Here is an 8,397-nt window from a genome sequence, read left to right as displayed (position 1 = left end):
ATATATATATATATATATATATATGATTTTCAAAATGCATAACTCCAGAATCAAAAAAGATAATGTCAGAAAAAGAAATACATACATACATGTTTTCATTAGTAAACTATTGACGAGCACATATTATTAATATCCATAACCAACTCAGAAAGGTTATTCTTCTTTATAAAGGTTCACTTTCAATATCTGGGCAAATAGTTTCGTATGCATCATACCATAGACTAATCGAGAACTTCCGGAAGTTTCAAAGTAACCGTCAAGCGCATCGCGGCTTCCTCTTATGGAAGAGCTTCACAGGTGCGAAAACTTAAAACTAAATGCTACTGGCTAGATGCAAAAGTTTCGCCGCATTTCTTTGGCTAATACCTGGTCGGTAAAATAATCCTGATCTGAACGAGGATAAGGCGAAGCCGGCAGGATTGTCGAAAGTCTTAAGCCAAAAATCTTGTATCTTCAAGTTCTCTTTCTTCTCTCTCATCCCATCTTTATAACTTACTTTACTAGAATTAATCTTTGAATACATTTCGGACATTAATAAAAAGACTCCATCGATGATTACTAATCATCGTATTAACCACAAATATAATTAGAAAAATGTAAAGATCTTAAACAAAGAACCATCATATAATAAAAGATTAATCTCCGAAATGGTTTATATCAAAAGACAAAAATTGGGATTGAACAAACAAAACGACACTGAATCATTATCTAATTCTTATCTACATATTTTGCAACTTCCTCTTTCTTCTTAATCTTTTTTCTTCCTTTCTCACTTCCAGTATTCCCTTTTTATCTTTATTCCTCTTCCACTCTCATCTCTTCTCTCAACAAGATATTATTAAGCATCAGAAAGTCGCTCACACGCCACAATATAACACAAATAATTTCTAATAGAACTGGTTTTAATTTTCTTAACTCTATTCGCATTTGTCTCTGTTGAATTAATTATATTCACTGTTTCAATCATTGGATTATATTCTGGATAAACTTTCACATTGAGGTATATGTAAATTAATTTTATTACACATACTTTAATATAATTCAATCAAATAAGTATTATGTATATTAATAATTTTTAATTATTGTTATTTTAATTTTTATAATCGGTGGTATTAATTTTATAACAGAATGTGTGCTTGTAAGAAAAAATGTTTACCGAATGACTTTACATATTCGACTAATTTATTATCATTATGGACAAATTGCGACCAATATAATAGTATAATTTAACTATGAAGATTACAAGACTGATAGCATTACATTGTTGGAAAACTAGATATGAAAAAATACGTCCATCACTATGTGTAATAACTATAATTTGCAGAAATTATATTTAACTGTTTAATGAATTTTATTAAATTGCGTTTAATTTTCTCTAAATGTATACACTGAGGATAACCTGACATATAAGTCGAAACGCATGTATTTTTAAGAATTTAAATATATGAAAAATTTGGATCTTTTTTATTCATCTTTTGTTATTCATTGTTGTTTGTTAACCTTTAAAAAAATGTGTTAACCTTTTAAAAAATGTATAAAGACTCTATATCATATGCCCCAGAAAAATCTTCTCAGAAAACTGGAATCTTTTAGGTACTCAATATTGCAGAATCGAAATTCAATTAATGTTACAATAAAGCGAAAGCTTGAAATAATTGAATAAAATAACACCTTTGTATTTTACATATGCAATTTTTAGATGCTTCGTCATTCGCAGGATAATACGGCGAAATAGAAGGATCGGAGCGAGAGGAGGATAATGCTTTCATTCTCCTTTTAGTCACGGACACTCGCGGGAAATGTATAGCGGGACACACATGCGAAGTCCAATAACTTTTTTTCCATACACATTGACGGGTGTGGCGCCGTGATGGCTCTTCAACCGCTGGTGCAGCGTATGATTTTCTCGCGTATGTAGGATATGCAGCGAATCAGCAACGACATGAGCATCGGGGATATTGCTTCTTGGATATTGCGTTCGGTACGGTTCTCATCGGGTGACTTCGCAGTAAAATCAATTGTTTATGGCTTGACATTCTCCCTGCGAGTTATTTGACGTTCAAATGGTGCGAATAAACATATCGTCGCTTTTAAAATTTTACACAATTTCCCGTTTCAAAATGTTAGGAAATGCGTAAATTCAAACGCTTGAAATAATATAAAATGTGGCTTTTAACTTATATTTATAGCATTTTTAATCTTTTTCAATTCATTTTAAATAATGAGCCAAATTTGAAGTACATTATCAGATGCATACATGCTTCAACAGAGCATGAGTCTTTTATCAAGTTATAACCAACAAGACATCATTCAGAAAAAAGTTAAATGTTCAAAAGTTTTATTTTTTATTTGATTATTTTAAAAATAATTTTATTACAATGATGATATCGTTTTGATTAAAATGAGAATATATAAAATAAAACAAAATATTTTAAATAACTTTCACAACTTTTAAAATATAATATTTTTTACTTCGCGCTTTATTCCCTTTTTGTAATTCTAAATTTTTTTTGTTTCTTTTTATCTTCTTTAAAATATTCGCGATTCATTTGGAGGCTTTGTCGCGGTATACTAGTTGAAAAATTTTAATATTTTTTGCTTATAAAAATATTTCTAAAACTTTCTATACGTAATATAAAATATAAATTTATTGCTAACTTTAAGATGCACACAAGATTTAAAGTTTTTTTTATAATTTTGAATTCATTGTAAGCTCTGTTATTCTGCAATAATTTGTATTCACAGTGAGACTCGCAGTTTCAAACATATTACCATATGAAAATGATCATTAACTGTGTAAACATGAAATGTTAGCAAGATAGAAATAAGACAGTGAAATACAGATATATAAACGAGGAGAACGAATCGATTGCAACGCCAAAGGATGAGTAATCGAGTCTTATTTTCATGAAGCGATACTAGTAAGGAAACAAATGACTTTGTACTGATAAAACTGACCCATAGCCACGTCGAGGCAATAAAGATTTGCAATGGAAATGGAGCCGCTAGCGACATGGATTCTAGCTAGCGCTGGATTCCTCCAGCGACAGTACGTTATCTGCCGGAGCATTGAATCCCTGCAGTCAAGTCATAAAACACTGACTTTCTGCAGTAGAATTATTTATGTTACAATGTTTTGACGGAAATTAGTTTATTTAGGAATTTTGTACGCGCGAGCACGAATGTTGCGGTATTTTGTAGCATGGAATTAAAAATAGAAATAATCATAAGAGGAAAAGGTTATTATATCCTTATAAAGCTACATATAAATTACATATAAATTTGTGTATATGTGTATAATTTTATGCAGGGTAGAGAACGCATTTATGACATCATTACTGTTACAGTTACTTTTTAACAAATAGTTAATGATATTATATTTCATTTTTTCTATTATTAACGATAATAAAACGCAGTTACATACTTTGGATAATAATAACAAATACTATTTTATATATTAGATATGGGAAAAAGTTCATGGCGTTTTTCCCGTTAGATGGCATTAAAAAAACGCCACGAACTTTTTCCCAAATACAATGCATATATAGAGAACCGAGTTCGATTAAATTTAACTCAAACCTAACTCACTATAGTAACAGAATATGATCCTAAAAATGATCAAGATTTGATGAAAAAATAATTGATATTGTAAATTAACGTTAATTTTTAGGTAATAGTAACAAATTACTTAAATCAATAACGAATAATAGGAATAAGTTATTTTTCAGGAAAAAATCGGTAACGATTGCTTTTATAAAGTAACTTTCCCAATCCTGGTTTTATGTATAGCATACATTACATGCATATATAATTGAATATACATACATATATATCTATGTACAAATCATATATGTATGCAAAATTTATTTTTTTTCTGCAATTTGGAAAAGAAGAGTAGTTTGCCATAATTCTTTTTGAGCTAAATCCGAAGTTAGAATGCTCTTTCACATCAAGTTTAAAACACACGTTTTAAAAACATGTTTTTGCGGCGCTTTAACTCCATTGTTCTCGTAAACTTGACAGACCATTCTAATTTGTAGATTCGATTCAATGGATAAAAAAACCACGGAAAACTACTCGTATTTTTCAAACTACGAAATCATACATTCCTGTATTATTTCATTCAAATCAATATTTTATTATGTTTAAAATTTTATATGCAAAAGAATAATTATCGAAGTAACACAAAAATTCATTATTAAAGAATTATTAAATATCCTTTTCATAAAATAATATATATAACATGTACGCGAAGCAAAGCAAAGGATCTGCTAATGACTAATTCATTGCACATTCCGTTCCACCCAAGCACAACCGCATAGTGCTCCTCGAGTAGTATAGGTCAGTATTGGACGCAATGTAGTGGAATAACGAGCATGCTGTTCGCGAAAGCTTTCCACACAAAAGACATTTTGCACAATGGTGAAATATTTTACAATCGCCGCAATAATTTAATATTTGCTCGCGCACTTTCTACAAATCCACGCTTTTCTATCTAAAAATATAGGAAAGCGCGGTATCAATTTAGTATTTACATCTAAATATTTTCTCATGAATAAATCCAGGATGCTAGCAAAAAGGTTCTCAAACAGGATGTGCAAAGTAAATAAATAACCAACAAAATCTACAATGCAAACATAAGCACCGCAATTTCTAACGCAGTTGTTACTAGATGAAATGATGGATTTTTCATAATTATAGATTCAAGAAATCTCCATTCTGTGACTTATCTTGTAATTTTTTGTACTAAATCTTAATACGATTAATAAAATAATAATTGTATTAAGCAATAAATCTTCTTTGATTCATCATGAATCTATAAAATGCTTGCTCTTAAAACTCGAACGTAAAGTGTCATGACACAAATAAAAGTGTATTACATTTATATTTAATTTTTAAAAAATGTTTTTCATCTAACTTTTCATCTACTTTAACAAATAGTTAATGACGTTATATTTCATTTTTTCTATTATTAACGATAATAAAACGCAGTTACATACTTTGGATAATAATAACAAATAATAACTATTTTATATATTAAGTATGGGAAAAAGTTCATGGCGTTTTTCCCGTTAGATAGCATTAAAAAAACGCCACGAACTTTTTCCCAAATACAATGCATATATAGAGAATCGAGTCCGATTAAACTTAACTCAAACCTAACTCACTATAGTAACAGAATGCGATCCTAAAAATGATCAAGATTTGATGAAAAAATAATTGATATTGTAAATTAACTCGTTAATTTACACATAAAATATACTAACTATTTAGGCAAATATAAGAAAGATACAGAAATAATTAAACATAAAAAATAAAAAGATAAATAATTAACTAATTAAAAAGATGCAGCGCTTTTTAATGTGTTTGCACTACTTTTTCTCCGATAGAAAGATTTCTAATTAAATGCAGAAGTGTTAAATTTAATATAAAACTGTTTGTCGCGTCAAAGTGCACTATTACTCCCATCGTCATAAAACCACAGTACGTCTTTGTAATAGTTCTTAAAAGCTAGAGAGTTTTAGAAGAGAAGCATGCTCTCATCTTCGTCGAGCACGAAGGAAAACGAGCGCAAAAGCGAATGGAAAGCACGAAACGCGAGAGATGATTTACGACGGGCAATTTCGAGCAAGCGTATCACAGCGCCGGGTTCTATCCGCTCGTATTGTCCGAGAGAAATCGCGGTGAAGTTAAAAAAAAATTTCATTCGTGTCGGAACGGAACAGCGCAACGGTGCTTAATGGGCATGCCTCTGTGCGAGCAAACGTCGATGATTGCCGGGGCGAAAATGCACCGCCAATTTTACCTCACCGCATTGATGTGAATTACCGGCGAATGACGATTGTAGGTCTGGTAAGGTTAAAACGTAAAGTTAAAACATATAATTATCAATGTGAGACAAATAAGAATAAAAAATTTAAGATAAAAATGTTTAATCTAAATTTAAGTGTATATATATATAATAAAAATATATATATAATGGATATTATTTATATTTCTAAAATAATATATTGATGTACTGGGAGGATATTTATACTTCTAAAATAATATATTGATGTGCTGGGAGACACATATATAAAACTTAGCACTTTGAACTGGACGAAACAGAATGCAGTAATTCAACTTGGATAAAAGCTATACAAATAAAAGCTAAAGTAAAGATTGTTCGTCGTGTCAATGTCAGAAAAGAGATTACGGTATAGAAAATATAACGAGATCCCGAGGATAATCGGAGCTAAAAAGGAGACGAGATGGCTGTGAATAATTGACGAAAAGGGGATTGAAAGACTTCGGTACGCCGAGATCGGAACGACTCAGATGAGATTGAGAAGGAAAATGAGATGGAAGGCGAAAGAAAAGTATAAAGAGTGACGTTATATGTATATAAAAGATGCAGCGATAGGAGACTCCTTTTCAGAGGATTAAGAGAAGCCCGACATGATTTATATAACCAGCAATTCATCCGCTATCTGATCCCTGATAACATAAAACTCGGTACTTTCAGTACATTGCAATTATTTTTAATCTATTCATTGACTAAAAATACATACAAAGTATATACAAAATATCTTTAAGATAAATTATACTTTAATTAAATATATTTTAAAATAGAATTAATACAATATTAAATTAAATTTTTCTATTTTTATAGAAAATATTGAATAATTATATTTCTTTTACTGCCCGCACGTGAAATTCTTATGAAATTGCATTATGTCAAATATGTGTTGAAAACTGGAAACTGATAAAATGTTAATTTAATTATACTTTTAAATCGATTGGCTCTGTAAGATGCTAAATATAGATTGCCTAATTTGAAAAAGCGAGAACACAATTTATCCCAATAACGTTGGAAAGTAATGAAAGGTTTATCCTCATATTTTTAAAGATCAATTCATCGAGATGAGGAGAGATTAAGACATACTCTCCGGACGCCAGAAATCGAAGGATCGATTAAGTGAGATGTGGAAGGGATAAAGGTCCCTTGAGTAACGAAATCTCTATGAGGGCCGACACAGGAAAATGGATTCTAATCGTCCGAACGCTTCGGCCATAGGCGTTGTGAGGCATTATTCCTCCATTAGGATACTGAATAATTCACAAACCGGATATCTTAGTCGCGCAAACTCCGGATGACGGACCGAAGAGGAAATGGACCACGAATAAAAAAAAGTGCAAGAAGAAAAGAAAAATCTCTTTCCTCACCATTTACTACATACTATTCTAGTATAATTTTAATAATAATAATAATATACAAAAACAATCTGATTTTCTAAACTTTTTTTAATGTTAAACTTTAACTCATTAAAATTTGAAAGGAAGCTGAGGTCAAATTTCAAATGCGAGGTTTTTGTAATAATTTAGTTATTAGTATTATAAAAGATCAAAGTTTAAATAAAACACGGAAAGTAGAATATCAATGATAATTCTTTGTATTCAACATTAAACTACATAATCGCTTTCTATTTTTAATATATACATCGGCACTACAATAAAATATACAATTAAACATTTTGCTGATATATTAAAAGTATATGGCAGAATTTATACGATATTTCAATGAATGTCATTCGCTTGTAACAAAGTCCAATATTATAGGGTTACGTCTACCTTCAAACCCCGATTTTCCGTGCAAAAATTGTAACGAGCCAATAGCGATCGAGCTTCGATAAATTGTCTGTGATGGTACAGCGGAATGTCTGTGATGGTACGTCCTCGTGTATATGCACCATGTATAGGTAAGAGATTACATTATGCAATTCGAGGCCGAGTATGATCGCTCGCGTATACGCATGGAGTTAACGAAGTGTCTCGTGGGAAAGCGCCATCGATTGTAACTGCAAATGGACCAAAGAGATGCACCGGTCCTTCGAGGTACGCCTCTGACACCTCTATTTGTATAGCGAGCTTCAATAGCCTCATTGCTTTCGAATTCGTTTGATCATAATATTCCGTACCGACCATAGAATCATGTATCTTGATTTACTATAATGAATATTTCTCTAATCTTATTAAATCATTATAAGAGAAAAATATAAATGTATTAAAGTTCAACCAACATGGCTATATGCGTAATATTATTTCAAATTGTATTAATATAATGATACATTTGTGTGCAATGATTATTTGTTTATAATAATAAGTTTGTTTTCTATAAATAGAACTATAACTATACACTTTTGGAATTTAAAGTGAAACTAATAGATATATATTTGATATTTAACGAGAAAGAGAGCTTTAATACAGAGTCTAGTACAGAAACAAAAAACAGATTCATTATATACCAACATAAATATGTCATTTATAAAAATAAGTACCATTATATATAGGTATATTATTATTTTTAATTATTAATAATTATATATCCTTGTGTAGTTACTTTTTATTAATGTATAA

At 30.3% G+C, this 8,397-nt stretch overlaps 1 protein-coding gene across 1 annotated transcript in view; it reads right to left on the bottom strand.

The window, feature by feature from the left end:
- The window catches only part of LOC108689097, a 135,713-nt gene that overhangs the window by 97,586 nt on the left and 29,730 nt on the right, over nt 1-8,397 (bottom strand). The gene's annotated exons all lie outside the window — the stretch shown is intronic.

The sequence above is a fragment of the Atta colombica genome, unplaced genomic scaffold (genome assembly GCF_001594045.1).
Source record: "Atta colombica isolate Treedump-2 unplaced genomic scaffold, Acol1.0 scaffold254, whole genome shotgun sequence".
Taxonomy (NCBI): Eukaryota; Metazoa; Arthropoda; class Insecta; order Hymenoptera; family Formicidae; genus Atta; species Atta colombica.
This window is presented reverse-complemented; position numbering and strand designations above follow the sequence as displayed.